General features: G+C 37.5%; 1 long non-coding RNA gene and 1 other non-coding gene across 2 annotated transcripts; both read left to right on the top strand.

Moving 5' to 3' along the window:
- The first annotated feature begins 239 nt into the window (after window positions 1-239).
- On the top strand, window positions 240-5,147 carry LOC144357537 (uncharacterized). The gene is made up of 2 exons (XR_013421662.1): window positions 240-390; window positions 4,856-5,147. It is a non-coding gene; the product is annotated as an uncharacterized LOC144357537 (long non-coding RNA).
- Window positions 5,148-14,186: 9,039 nt separating this feature from the next.
- TRNAW-CCA (transfer RNA tryptophan (anticodon CCA)) lies at window positions 14,187-14,258 on the top strand. The gene has a single exon. It is a non-coding gene; the product is annotated as a tRNA-Trp (tRNA).
- The last annotated feature ends 1,500 nt before the right edge of the window (window positions 14,259-15,758 follow it).

Below are 15,758 nucleotides of genomic sequence, written 5' to 3'. Positions count from 1 at the left end.
AACACCAATTCAATACAGCGAGTATATAATCCCCCGAGCTCTGCCTAATTACAAGTCCGTGTTCTACAGGGTTTTCTATCTCCCCTCTTTCGCTTTTTTTAGCCAGCGATCTTTCAATTAAACCCCATCGCGGACGCCATACACTAAGCGTAGATTTCCGCGTTTCGCGCTAATATGAGTTTTTTAGGTGCACAGCTGCACGTAGTTAAAGCAAACACCAATTATACATTCTTCTTCGCTGGCACGGCGTTACTGGGAAAATGAGAGCAAATGAAGAAGCGGGGGCAAAATCAATGATAATACAATTATACGTCTTCGTAAATGCATAGGGGCAACTATCAGGAGACCGCAGTCAGACAAGGAACAGCTCCAGTCTCGCAAACAAGAATGGTAATACTTCAATTTGCTCAGACACTCAGCTGTTAACATTTCGTAAAAATCTGCATGTACAAACCTAATAAGTACAATCCCGGGCTCGTGTTTCGAATCCCCGAAGACCTAGTAGGTTTCTCGTGTTATTTTTTGTTATTATTAATTTAGCGTAATGCCCAGCGCAATAGACAATTTATATAAAAAATATGTAATAGGGGTAAATCGATGCCGATTAAAATTGGGCTGAGCTGCGCGCGGTACCTCTACAATGATTCTAGTCACAATTCAAAGTTCTACCACATACTCGGAGTCTTTTAAAGAAACGGACAGGCTGGCATATATATTTGGAATTAGCTGTTGCACTGATTCACTCAAATATGTGATTTCTGAGTTGAAAATCATCATAGGATTTCGAATGTCATTTCAGTTTTCGGTTATGATTGCATGCACGTTTTACTTCAGCTTCAATTTGTACGATTTATTTCTCGTGTCATAAAAGACACAAACGCATGCTGCTGGTTCGTGTGTACATGTTTGTGTCTATCGGCTGTTTGATAATAGTCATATTTTATTTTTCTTGAGATCTACATATTATATTTTATTTTATTTAACACCGATGAGTTAGAAAGATCGTCGGAGCTCATCGAGGTTTTCTTGGACATGAATAGAGTAGTGCATTTCGAGAACATTCCCCAAAGAATGATAACTTGAAAAATATGTTATCTAAATAGAGGATTGAAAGATATCGTCGCGAAAAATAATTATGAGAGGAAAACATCCAAAGTACTTAGCTAACATGAACGCAGTCTGACTAATTTAAAACAGTTTTCAAAAACAAAATCGAAAACATTTGACAGACAATCAGTAACATAATTCGTCGAGTTATTTGCCCATATATTCGACATTATAAGGTGTAAGTAAAAAGCAGTACAATTATATTTCCAACAGGTCACCATTGTCACGTAGCATGGCAACTATCCCAGGGGATATCGGCGGTAATGACGCACTGATTAATGATATTTATCGATAAAATGTATTTAAAAATCAAGTAGCGTTAATTTCATTATATATTTTTGAGTGTATATCGCATCAAATAACACGGATTTAATTTGTTTATGTTTCTAACAAGCATTGCGAGGCAATCGAATTATCGCGTTTCTTTGACGATCTCGATAGGGTAATATCTGGACCGTGTTTCACGAGAATATCTCCACATTCACGGGTTACCATAGCGATGTATGTGATAAGATACGGAATCATGCATTGACAGAAAAAGCAAAATTCCACCTGAGGCCGAAAACGAGGGTAAAAACTACAGAATCACCGGGGTCCACGGTTGTAATTATTGTAATCAAAATCAAATAAATCGAATTTTCTTTCAAGTTGGTCATTTTGTTGGGAAATCAAAGCCGTAACGAAGGAGATTCATTCAATCGAATACTCGTATACCAACTCCGATGACAACTTAATGGCTTCCTCATTTTTTGTTAAATTGATAAAAACGCGCGTTTCACTTTGGTTCATTATCCGTGTAATTGTGGGGATAGCAAACTGAGTAACAACAGAAAGATTGAGTCGAAATATACACAATCACAATGCGCGAATATACATATGATATAGATACAAGTGTAAGCTAAACTTACAACAACAGTCAATTTATTTCGCAATTATCACTCGTGAGGCCAAGCGCGATTCAGGTGTTGACCGGGTTGCGTAACTTGGCATGAACAACAACGACAACACAATATTTGAAAGGTTGGTGTATGTCCACATATCTGAACAGACTTACACTACTAGTACATTTTAATACGACATTCAAGTTGTTCCAAGTTTGAGTGGTAATCGAACTGGTTTAGAAAATAAGTCTCACAGTTCGTTCAAAATACGTTTCTAACCCCGGTCAGCCACCCCATATTACTAACACTAATGAAGATGGCATTAGGTGCATAGAAAATCAACGTTTTTTCACGATAAGTAGCAACAAAACACATTTATACTGATGTATATACACCGTGATACCACCAAAGACGGATTGTAAGATTTCACATTAATATTACAGTCACGTCTCCGTAACTACCTATATGGCATAAAGAATTACCGAATTTATCAAATAAATAGCAATATGTGTATTTTATATTTGATCATGGAAAAACAATCCTGCGGATTTTTTTTTCTCTTATTAAAGACAGATTTTGAGATAGTCGTAGATGAGTTCATCAATCGGGGATTCCCCTTCTCCATTGCTATCAGCTTTTTTGACGTCAATAGAAAAAAAATTATAAAAAAAGATAATCAAGATAAATAATGCATATTCATCTGAAGATTTCGGGATGCAATCGACATAAAAGAAACGCAAACAAAAGAGCATCGAAGTTAATACTGAAATCAGTGGAGTAATATATACGTGTATAGAGGAATTTAGCATGCGTAAAGTAGAAGCTTATGCCTAGTGTGTCACAGTCAATATATTGGAATGGGCATGGATTTATCTCGACGAACACTCGCACAACTCCACAGATTTACCGTATGAGTTTATCCCGTTGCATTGTACTCGCCGTTGAAAGCGCCGCCGTGCTGAAATTAAAAATAACTTAATACGAAAATCTGTGGAAATATACTGCAATGGGTGATTAGGGTGGACAAACGTATTTCAATTCCGCGACGTGTATGGCAAAATAAAAAGTTTCCGACTACTTGTGTGTTTGTATTTGTTTCTCTGTCACGAAAGACGGGACTGGCGTCCTGCAATCGTAAGTTTTCTGAATATTAGAACTCATAGTTTTGAAAAAAAAAATATAATGGTCTGGATGTCCGAATTTTACACATATGAAGTAACGAATTTTCACGCTGTGTACAGAGCAACAATAACAATATGAATCACAAGAGCGTTCGCAATCTGGTGCAAATTATTTAAATTACGTGTAGTTATTGCGCCCCCACCGTTCATACAAATGTACTTGTTTCTTGAAGGAAGTCGCCGTTCAAAACCATAGCAATATGGGTTTCACTCCCCAATTATAAAGTATTTCCTCGATAAGTATTCAGCTTGGCGAATCTTTTAACTGTTACAGATATAAGTATGCTTAATTGAGCTTCATGTCTGGTACGTGTAGAAACTTTGATGGTGTTTGATCTAAATAGAAAAAACACTCTTTTTCAACTATATATGGCCTGGAAATATACACGGTGGCAAAAAATAGAAAAATGTAATTTGTCTAGATTTCCCATACATCATGGTACCTCTGAGTCCCGTGATGCATTGCGGCACTGTCAGTGCATCGAGGAACTCCCATGTTCCATCCGACTGATGAAAACATCTGAGGCCCCATTTTCCAGCATAATATTTACATAACAGAGCTTGTGACGTCGTCGTTCTTTGTAATGAAGTGCATCATGGGAGTACCATCATGCGTATGAGGTTTCATTAATAAAGAAACAAAAGTTCGAGATCTAGATATCAAAGCGTTACAATGTAGTGTACCTATATGGAGTCCATGTCGAACACATCGCATTACGACAACTGTGGCGCTTCTATTTTCAAATTCTGTTTTTTGATCATATTTCTAAGTGCATTCCACTGTGACCCACGCATGGGCTGAAACCACAGCAACAGTGTCGATGTCTTCTTGTTCTCGGGATCTACTAAAAGATTCGCTGTATCGCATGGTCTGATCTGGCGACCTGTGACACGGATCCTCGTAGCCATGAAAGATCAAAAGTGGTTCCTTTTTACTTGTCGATATTTTCATCTAGAATAATTCGAAACATGGAGCTAAATCTGTCTTTAGCTCATTAATGACGACATGGATTGGTGTAAAATTCGTACCCGGTTTTTATATCGTTTTGTGGTTTCATAAACAAGTGATTTCAAAAGCGATTTCACAAATAAGTGATTTCATAAATAGAATTACTTTATTATTAGATAATAAAGTGAAACAGAATATTTTATCAATCACGTGGTGAGTATGTAAACATTAAAAATGTACAATAATCAATATCCTCGCTCATTCACAGAGTAACGCAGATTCTAACTACCTTCTGTCCCCACTTTAATTTCGAATTAACTTAATTTATGGTCTGGGACAAAATTCGAAAACGCTAACTTTATCCACTTGTACAACAATTAGAGGCAGACTTGTTGTTGACTTCCCCGTTCGCAGCAATATTCATCTCCTCTGCAAATTGACGATGATGATGATGATATTTTTTCAAGGGTCCGTAAGAAAATCGATCGGACTCGAATCAGAATCGGTTCAATTTCCTACTAGTACGAAAAACCGCATTAACTATACAAAACTGTCACTGTAGGACCGAGCTTCGTTAGTTTAGACAACATATCCGACTTCGATTCAAACCACTTAAAGTAACATATTTGTGTCTAGTGGGGACAGGTCTTTTCTTTGTATATTTCACTAAGCACGTGGCCGATCGGCGATTCACTCAGACTGTACACGTTCATTCTGTGTGTTTTTTTTTTCACCAGCACACGCCCCACTGACACGACAATCTGCTGCTGATACGCCAAATCAAGTGTACAATTGTTTCATTAATTAAGTATGCCAATATGAACACCATATCCATCGCAGTGAAAGGCCAGTGCATCGCATTGAATAAACCAGTCGAAGCATATTCCGGGGTCGAATGGAGTCATCCGGCGATATCAAGATGGGGGTAGTGCCGCTGCTACGACACGAAGGCCTACTCCACACGCTACCATGGTTACTGTTGCTATGGCATATGATGACTATAATCCGAGATTAAAGTGAATAATTGTATTTTTTTTAAGTTTTCCTTATCTTGTTAGTTAGTCGTAATAGGATTCCCCAAATCAGAGACGTAGTAGAGTATATAATCTGCTTCTATTCATCGCCCTATTTCGGCTCCTATTCTTTCCTCATACACTTTCTCCCCTCGAAAAAAAATTCCGATTCCCGATCTCCGTGTTTTTTTTCTCAATCAGAAACGATCTGCTTCTGAAATAAGTAAATTAGCAGTTAAGAACAAGTAGTTGCTGAAAAGACCTTGGGAGAGTGAAGTGCGTGATTCCAGCTAATCAGTGGATTGCGCAGCACAATTGCCAATTTTCGACCCAAATTACGATTTTAAGATTGCATAATAGATCCCTGCGTGCTTTATGGCGAACTGCGCAGATTTGGCAAGAGAATTCCCACGAGTGTATCTATAGCAACACTGTCTTTTTAATCACAAAGCAGCGATCGGTCTAGAGAAATGCAAATGAGGCAAGGATGCGACATCATGAAGCTGCTGTCTCACTGGCAGAATACGTCACATATATATATAGCCAGTACTCTCCTTATACGATACATTATTTAAGACATGAAAACAAGTCTCTAGTTAGATTCGTATAGTCACCTCCACATAAAAATAAAACTTTGAAAATTATCACAATAACTCCATAAATACCTCTGAATCAAGGGTTATAGAAAAATTCTTCTCTCCCGACAAATATCGATTTGTGTTATTTCTGGCAAATGATCTAAGAGATGATGAAAACACTAGTGCTAGCCACACAACCTTTCATATTCACGTATAATTCTTTAAAATTTGCGTAAAATTCTTGAAAATAATCTTTTCCCGACAAAATTTGGTTTGGTTTGTATTGTCTTTGCCATGGCAACTGACAGAGATTCCGGAAATACTTAGCCCGACAACTTATAATTTTTAAATATAAATATAATTTTAGGTACAATTTAGACGAAAAGTAAACATACTTATAGTATCCGGGTTTTTACAATTGAGACTGAATTATCCTATCTATGAAAGCGAGAGAAAAGATATATTGTGGAGAAACATACCTAATGCACTAGCTACTAAACAGTCTATTATGAGTTGTTCATTTTCCGATTCTCGTTAGCTTTCGTGGGACGATCAATAGACGATACGTTCCCAGCCTTTATAAACCGAACTGAGCAAGCCATCATCACAATGTGCTATTAAGCCCTAAAAATCCATTCTGAGACCCCGTCTATCATTTGCAACTGCATTGTGGCTATTGTTGTGTTCCCATAAAGAAAGTACGTTTAGAACTACTGCAAAGGTGGGCCTTAACAAGCACTTATTGATACGAGCAAATTTAATCAACTTTTGTTGTAACTAGCCAACAGGGAGTAAGTTTCTTCCGAACCGGGACGGGGCAGTGGTAGCGGACTATCAAGAATCGAAGATTTGACTCCACCTGGTATGCGTGGGTGTGCGTGTCACGTGGTTGGGTGGGTGGCTGTATAGGGGGTGATAATTATCTCTGTTTCAATTATAACGAAGTCGTGTACATTGCGCATGTGTAATTAGTACAAGGAGAGTTTGTGAAAGCCCGCTGCGGGTTGTTTGTTTAGCAACATAAGGCGACCCTAATTAAAAACTCATTGCGTCTATTAGCGTGATTTCGTTTGGGTTCTATGGTAAGCCAATTATAGTGATATCCTCCGTTTTACCCAGGGCACACAAATCCCGTACACAAAAGGATTCCAGGGACACACAATAAAGTGCAATGGACATGGACGTGTTATTCGTGAAATGAACGCCACCTACTCATTGTGCAGACGGACCGAGAATGCTGTATACAGCAATACAGACTCGAGAATAGTTGCGTGTTGATATTGATGGATTACCCGATGGGTTATGCAGATACTTCTCGCATTGTAGAAAGCATTTTACTGAAACGAATACGGTTGAAAGGAGATCCGTGCGACTATCTCCGCCATGGGGCATGGACATAATCCTTCACGGTTCACACGCGTAACACGTCTGAGTAGCAGCGTAAAAGAAGTCCCGGCTTTTTCTAGACATTGTGGTATAAACAATAACAACCATGTAGTTATAAGAAATAAAAAACAATTCTGAACTTGAATATATTAAAGATGGAATATTGATGAAAACAAGTATTTTGTATTATTGTTGTTTGATATTGTATGTTGATAATTACATTGAACTACGATTTATTATGATATGCAACACTGTTCTTACACATCTCAGTTTGATGAAACAATGAAATGTTCTTGTACGCATGCGCACTGGTTGTTTTGGTAAGTGCAATAACAATCACTGGACATGCGTACTAGTGGTTCTGATCTTCCGTCTAACGAAAACTGCTGTGTTTTCTGCAAATATTTTTAATTTATAGTAAATCACAATCCAATTTGGTCTTAAGTATGGGGTCAAAGAACAGTATGATGGAATATATTTTTTAGTCCATATTGCATCTTTAAAGATACACATGTTGTGACGTATGTGATATGAAATCGCTGGGGAAAGGTCATTGACCACTACCCCGGGGAGGTCTGGCTTGAGAGACCGTTATACAATATAATTAACATATTTTTCGAAGATTTATTTATACCCCCCCTCGATTACGAACAAGAACTGCGTGCTTAAGCGTGGAATAAGAAAAAGGGTAAAGTAATTTGGTTTAATATTGCGGGGACTCGCCGCTAGAACACGCTCCGAAATGACGTTGAAAGGCAACATGTCACCGCCATGTCCTTGGGCGGTTGTTTCTTTTAGAAACAAGCACACTGTATTTTCTAAAACTGACTTTGAACTGGACACATTCAAGCTGTTGGTACATCAAAGTTAAAAGAGGCCGAGAGATGATACCCGCCCGCGGGCGTGATGTGTTTGATGAGTGCAAAACAGCTATCACGCTTCACGTGGTCTTTGGGAAAGAATTGTTTAAAATAACGCGTTTAAGAGAAAGGGAGTGAGCGACAATAATTGAGGGGACCCGTTACAAACCAGTCGGTCCTTTAGAAAGTAATATCCGGGTAATTACGGCGTATCTTGCAATACGAGATAAAAGCGGAGTCTCCCTCTCTCTTATAAATCTACTGTTTTCACTCAAAACATCGAAAAAGAGAAATGGAAACATTTTTTAACCGCCGGATAGACGACTTAAATAATGATAACTGAGGCTTATACAATTTTTCGTTCTAAGAGATGGTATTAAAGGGGAAAGCGATGGAAAAATAACATTGTAGACAAAAAGGCTCACTTAATCAGACAGATGGAACTATGTAGGGGCTTCAAATCGGCTTACTCGCTTTACACACTATTATTTCTCCTCCTTTGTTAGATTTTTTGCACTTTAACAAACGCTTGTATGGCTGGCCCCTAATCAACGGTGTTTTTGTCGGGTCAGCAACATTACCAATAATCACCCAATACACAACAATCCAGTACGTCTGCAAACTTTTGGGAAGGACCGTTCTTAAGGCTATTAGAGTCCACTCCTGTCTATTTGGTTCTTTGAAGCAATTCATTAGTCGGAATTTAAAATTAGGAAAGCCGATTACGCGCACCTTACACTGGGGTGCGGATTAATTATACTTGCAAGAGAGGGGCAATAGAAATTGATGTGGATTAAGGAAACAAGCACAAAGAAATGCCCAGTAAATTCCGTACAATGTAATTGAATAGACTAGTCAGCCATGAGAACGCCTTAATTAAGAGACACTTTGTAGAAACCCAACCTACACATGTTTTAACCAATTTCTAACGGAGTTGTCTCATTACCGTAATATACTGAAGGAAATATACTGCCGAGCATTCATGAGTTTTTCTTTCCAATGAATGCTTCAATAATTTTAATATTGATGATAATTATAAATCGGGTTTACGGAAGGAAGAAAACAAAATTGTCGTAATTCGCCAGATTATGGTTGTATCGGAAATGTAAGGAACGTAGATCAATTGTAGACCAATTGGATATTTAGCATCTCCCGGCGAGTGGAACGAATCACTGAGAGACGGGACAGGGGTGTCATGATTCAATCACGGAGGTTAAAACTCTTCATAGTTGGAAAATTCTTATAGATACGTATTTCTTGTAGAAACCCTACAGCCAAATAACGCCATCCTCACTGTCTAATTAACGTTATATCACACGTGTTCTGATGGCGAGAATGAATATAGATATCACAACTTAGCATATTTCTCTCGCGTATTAGCAAGAACACGCCTGGGACAACTGAATTCGTGACAAAAGATGTGTTCGTTTATAAAAGCTCACAATGTCTTGATACTAAATGACTAATAAAATAATATACGGCCTTGTCACGTATACATTTAAAGTTACACGAAGAGGGTATCGGTTTTTCCAAATGTCGTAGTGCCGTCTTTGAAACAAATGAAGAAAATATATTAGAAAGGTGCTGACATTCAAAACTTTCAATTATTACACCTACGTTTTGTCACTCTGTGTGTTATGGACCTACTTGGTTCGAACGATTTCAACGAACATACTACCACCAAAGACACGGCGTACGAGGGCATATGCTTTTTTTTTATTCCGAATCGGCAAAATCTCGTTGTGTTTCATTGTTCCATCAATGTTACTTTGCAAAGCATCGTGAAGATAAAAGCGGGCACAAAAGTTTCCAAAATTAAAAAATATATATCATATTTTATGTTCGGAGCGGATGATGATAAACTTTGCGGATATTGGAACATCCATTAGGCACTACATCGATTGACAAGGGAATTAATTGAACAATACTATCAAATTAAGCACAAATTAGAATTAATTAGTCAATTAATTAATTAGTATAATTAATTAGTGTAGAAATTATAATAGTGAATAAATTAATCCTCGGTTATTTTATTTGCCGTATACTTGAAACATAAAACTGTACGCTACGTATGATCTTATGATCCGTCCTCAAACCATTCTCAAATGAAGATAGGGTGTTAACATTATTAAAACGGATAGTTCATTCACGACGTACCTCATTATTGACTTGATGCGAGTTTCGGTTTAATATACCAGTAATTGGCACCAATACTGAAACTCAGAACGCGAAATTTATTAACAAAATGCGGATTTGTAAAAAAGAAATAAAAAGAAATAAGTTTATGTCGGAATTAATTTGTTAGGTTTTTCTGATCGATGCCCTTCGAATAGACATCTGACAGGTGTTACGTATTTACTGTGAAATCTACAAAAGCTGTCCCCCGGATAGAATCATCTGATCGCGTTTGCTATATTTATGTATGATTTAATTCATAAACTCCGACTTAATCTCGTTAACTTTGCAGCATTTTCTAGTCTTTGAGGAATTGATCGAATCGAAGTTGAAGTGGGTACTTGCGCTCATTAGCGGTGGGTCCATCGGGGAGCCTCACTGGTTGTAACGAAGATTATTGACGCTGCCTCTAACGCGGACAGTGTGGCGGTGTTTGTCGGGTAAAAATGCCTCGCGCTGACACCTTAATTCGTAAGACATCTCGTAGTATAAGTTTTCTCAGTCGGTATCCTCTCACGACGAAATCGTTTCGCTTTCGCTTATGTTGAGCCGAAAATATGAAACAATTTACCACTTGGAGTGAAAATTGAAATAGAGTTGAATCTTTTAAGCTGAGCTCGTCTTTTTACACGCTTGCGTCCACTGAATTATTTTTCTATTTTTAGCATTGTATTATAAACGCTTGTGAAAATTAATTCTGGATACACGCAATATAAATGTATTATTGCTCTGTTTTGTTATATTTTCATAACTAAACTAACAATCAATAAAAATGAAAAATTGTCAACAATAGGACTTTTTGGAAAACTTAATTTGTTTTGCTGAATTTTCAGTCTCTACTTTTTAATTACTGAAGTATAAATAACTCACTCGACGCGATCGACGTGACTTTCATACAAATTGTAAACCTTATTATTACAAATTACAGTTTGTGTAACAGTTGGTAGGTCGTCATGACTTTTTATAGTTTCTACAATTTCAACTTCAATGGTTTGATATTTGTAGCGTGAAACCCGTTGTTGCAGAATGACGCCCTGTCCACGCATACACGCACACATTTTATAGTTTCAATTCAAATGCGTTGATCCCCGGTCTACACCCCCGGCATTTCCGAGACACGTGGCGCTCAAAATAGAAAAGGGTTGCCGTGGGTTGGCATGGTAACAGATTGTTCCGAATCATGAATTCTGTTAAATATTCTATTGTGTGCTGACGAAACTGTAAAAAAAAATGGAGCAGATATGCAAAAATCATTTGTGAAACCCAGATTTTAACAATAATTTAAGACAGGACACAATGTACCCTATCTATCAAAATATTTAATTTAGCTTGTAATGTCAATATCAAGAATAATTGTAAAACTATTAATTTGTTCGGGACCAACATTTATTTGAAAAAAAATGTGAACCCAACTTTCAATTTTTTAAAGTTGCATATTCCAACTTATTCTTGTATTATATGGAAGAACCTTGTTGTTCGTGATACAGGCTGATTATTGTGATTACCATGAACAATGATAAAATTGTCAACATCTCCTGAAATATTGGAACACTCAGTCTAGGCTGCACCTGACAGAAACAAGATCAAACATATTTTTCCTTGTTGTAATCACTCAACATCACATTACTTAGTTTGGGGAGGTTCTTATAAATTTGTTTTCAAAACCCGAAGCCTATATAATGTACACAGGGAGTGTTTTCTACAAGTGGGAAAGCAACATGTTTTTGATTGGTAATATCAAACCGGAAGTTCGTACCGCGGAGTATTCTGGGTAGTTGGAGATTACCAAAAAAGATTGTTCATTGAACCATGGGGTATACATGATTGAACCATAGACCCTGGAGTATAATATGATTTATGATTGAATCACGCAGTATTTCAAAAAAAAACAAAACACACTTGTACTTGAATCCAGACGTATTGTTTCATTGCGTGAAAAGTGAGAACGAGTGTTGAAGAATCAGATCGGACACCGTCTGACCATGGTCTGACACTGTCTAGAAAAAGCGAAGTGTCAAATGAAATGAAAGAATACATTCACAACTTATGTGCAGAAGAATACCGTAATCGGAATGTGTTTCACGCGGTAATTATTATGAACCGGTGTGAATGAGGTGCAATCAACGTAGTTTTGTTTTCCGGCGCGCGTTCGAAACTTCGTGTCAACTATATTGTATTTTACACCCGCTGCGATACGTTGCATGGCACCCATGTGGTGCTTTTAAGCTAATCATTACCGTAAGACATAGATATCTTTAGTCTTCTCATGTGTCTATAGTTATCTGTGTTTTGGATATGTCTGAAACGCGAAACAATATAGCTCCATTGTATCTGCAACTTAGCGTGTATCTTTCCTAAGAAAACACACCAGGCTTACATAAAAAAAGATTAAACAATTTAATTTTGTTCTGTTTTTCGATGACATCATTCTGGGTAAATTTCCACGAATCTACGACTATGTCACATTGAATCGCGTCCATGTTTTGCTAATCTTATTTTAGGCTCACTTCAAAATGAAAATTACCCGCAATAATAATCGAAAACGGTGTCGCGTAGATTCAGTTCTAAATCTGAAAAAAAAACGATCAGCTGTGAAATCCTAAGTCTGTACCCTTTCAGCATGAAAAGCGCCCCATCTACAATATTTATTTAACACTTGGTGTTTGTTCTGTGTACGATAAAACACACCGCCGCCATGTGAAAGGGAGGGCATACATTCACGAATGCTATGTAGTACGGTGGGAACATTAGACATAATTATGCGATTTGTGGGGAAACAAAAGACAGAGCTGTTTTCATTAAAAAGTAATTACGTTGGCGTTATTTATTGTAATTAGAGGGGCAGGGTAAAATTTAAACAGACCCAGAGGGTTAACTAAAGCTATTAGCTTTATAAATTGGATTGGCCGCGTAATTTGTGAAACTATCACGTATTTAAGTAGACGTTTAAGACAGCAATCATCTACAAGTTAGGGGTGGCGATTCTTATTAACTATCACGTGATTATCTCCCAAATAGGAATGAAGATGATTTAAATGAAATGGTGCGATTGCCATCTACACTAATAGTTGCTTTTGTTTCTGTGACGCCATGAAACTGGGATCATTTTCGGCTCTAGCATAGCATTGAAATATGTAGCTCCATAAACCAGTTATCCGGGCATTTAGTTTGCTCAAATGCCACAATTTTGCTAAATGGTTCAGTATTTCAAGTACGATTTTACGGGTGGAGTTGGAGACACGATATTCACCAAGGAAATGTCACAATGATACAAACACGTATTAATATCGATATATTCTTCACAAACAAACTCTGGAATTGCAAACAAGGAAACAGACAACAAAAAGTACGTTTATTTCGAAAATAAACGTTACCGCAAAAAATCGACATTTTTCCAGGCTAAGATGGCTGCCGAATGTTGTCATGAGCATGAGAGCTATTGTATCATTTCACTTTGTCTCGAGTAGAACAACATTGCTTTACTAATCGATGTTTTATTTCATAACACTGAGACACGCTGTAGTGACCTTGCTAACAATACCGTTTTAATTAACTACCTTATAGGGTGGTGCGTGTTTAAAAATTAATATCACTTACAGTTCAGATTGACCGACTAAACAAAACAGTTTATACTATTAATAGTGCATTTATAAGAAAAAAAATAATTAGGAGACTAATGCGACAAATACAAATCATAATATTGTTGTAACATTAAGTATTAAATTATAATAGCCGGCCACTCAACGAGCCTCAAGTGCGTGACTCAAAACGCTCATAAATTTTGTATTTCATTCCAGACATATTTACATACCAGTATTTGTATTGGGCTCTATACTACCAGTGAATCAATTTAAAACGAATCACGATAAATTACATTTTAGGCATACGCACAGTTCTTTTGCTTAATTCGACATTAGGTAATATATATTATTATTCTATTATTTTTCTTTTAATTTAATTAAAATGTGTTTATTACGCATAATAAAAATAATCACAATGTACATAATTCACGAGCTTATCCATATGAGTTGATGGCAGCCAGATTGTACCGGCAATGACTTCGTGGCGCAACGGTAGCGCGTCTGACTCCAGATCAGAAGGTTGCGTGTTCGAATCACGTCGGGGTCAGTAGCAAAATTTTTTTTCAGAAAAAAATATTTTTTTAATATACGGAAGATACTTCGAAAAACCGCCGTTAGGCAGAATCACTCGTGTTAATAACTCGAGTGAAGTGTAATCTTATAAAGAGGTGGGCAGCATGTATGATCATGAATATGGAACACCACCTTTCATCAGAAAAATATTCGCAGAATAAAAACAGTTTATTAGCGTTGATAACGAGATGTAGGCAAATACTCGTATCAAAAACATTGTATCGCCCATTCACTATGAACGGCTTGCTGCTATGCGGCAAAAACACAATTTCAAAGACGCCCTTATCAAAATAGTCACACGTGAAATTACGACCTGTCCGCTAAAAGAATGGGATAATTTCTCAACAAAAGAGGCCTGATTTGTTATTTTTCTCGAATCATTTCATCCGCATCATCACATGTTTGTCAAATCTAAACGAGTTGCGCTCCGCAATATTGCGGGCATACCGGCTGGAGAGAAAGACACATACGGCTGCTAAGTTGACTGGATGACAACGATCGTCCTGGATTTTGCGTGGTTTACAACAACGAAACGTATGTTGCCGAATTGGCTTTTTTCATCTGATCACAATGGATGTATGCTACGTACAGTTTGCAGAGACTGCAGGCATTACGCTTCGATTGGCAAAATAAGTCGACTCGAATCGAGAAATTAATAGGGAAATTATTCTTTGTGTTAGTTTACATACGGCGCGTGTTCCCGGGAAGCCATAACACGTTTTACCAAGTACTGTGTGGGCACGCTAAAACACACAGAAATAAACATTGCAGGAAATAACAGAGTTACACATATAGATAAACCACACAATTTTGTTGAAAGCGGCTCAATTGCAAATTAAACGTTGAATAAATCGGTATCGGTCGTATAGGGACAGACAGGAAAGCGACGGCAAAGCATGCAACATTTTCACGTTATCTACTAGTATACCGACTATCGCAATATCGGGAAATTAAATCGGGCACGGTGCAAAGTACGTACGTAGTAATTACCTATTGTAACGCGAACAATATAAGACTTAAATGTATAACGATACTTGTTTAGACAAGGAAAACATTGCAAAGCAGACCGGTATTGAGTCAACTATATACATACAATAGCTTGCTCTAAATCGGGGGTAATTTCCATACAGGAATGAAAACACCGTTCATTCCAGAGCTATTGTTCTACCCTCTATATCGCTTCATGATCTTCCCGAACAAAAAGATGCCGATCATCGACTCTAAAAAGCTCTATCCTCGGCACTAATCGTAAAGAAAAACATCGTTAGGCGGCGATCGTTGATGACTCCTTTTTCTGAACAAGTGGTTGGAATTCCTAAAAAAACTGTTTTCGTTTCATTTTCTCCTTGTGTTCAAGGTGATTCGGTAGCGTTTGATCGTGGGTAGATTAAAGGGGAATACCGGCAAACCTCGACTAATCTGACCATGGTCAGTGTCAATGTGGGGATGTGTTAGGAGCAACGGGTATGGATGG

Source organism: Saccoglossus kowalevskii, chromosome 10 (assembly GCF_978046115.1).
Source record: "Saccoglossus kowalevskii chromosome 10, keSacKowa6.1, whole genome shotgun sequence".
NCBI classification, from domain to species: domain Eukaryota; kingdom Metazoa; phylum Hemichordata; class Enteropneusta; family Harrimaniidae; genus Saccoglossus; species Saccoglossus kowalevskii.
This window is presented reverse-complemented; position numbering and strand designations above follow the sequence as displayed.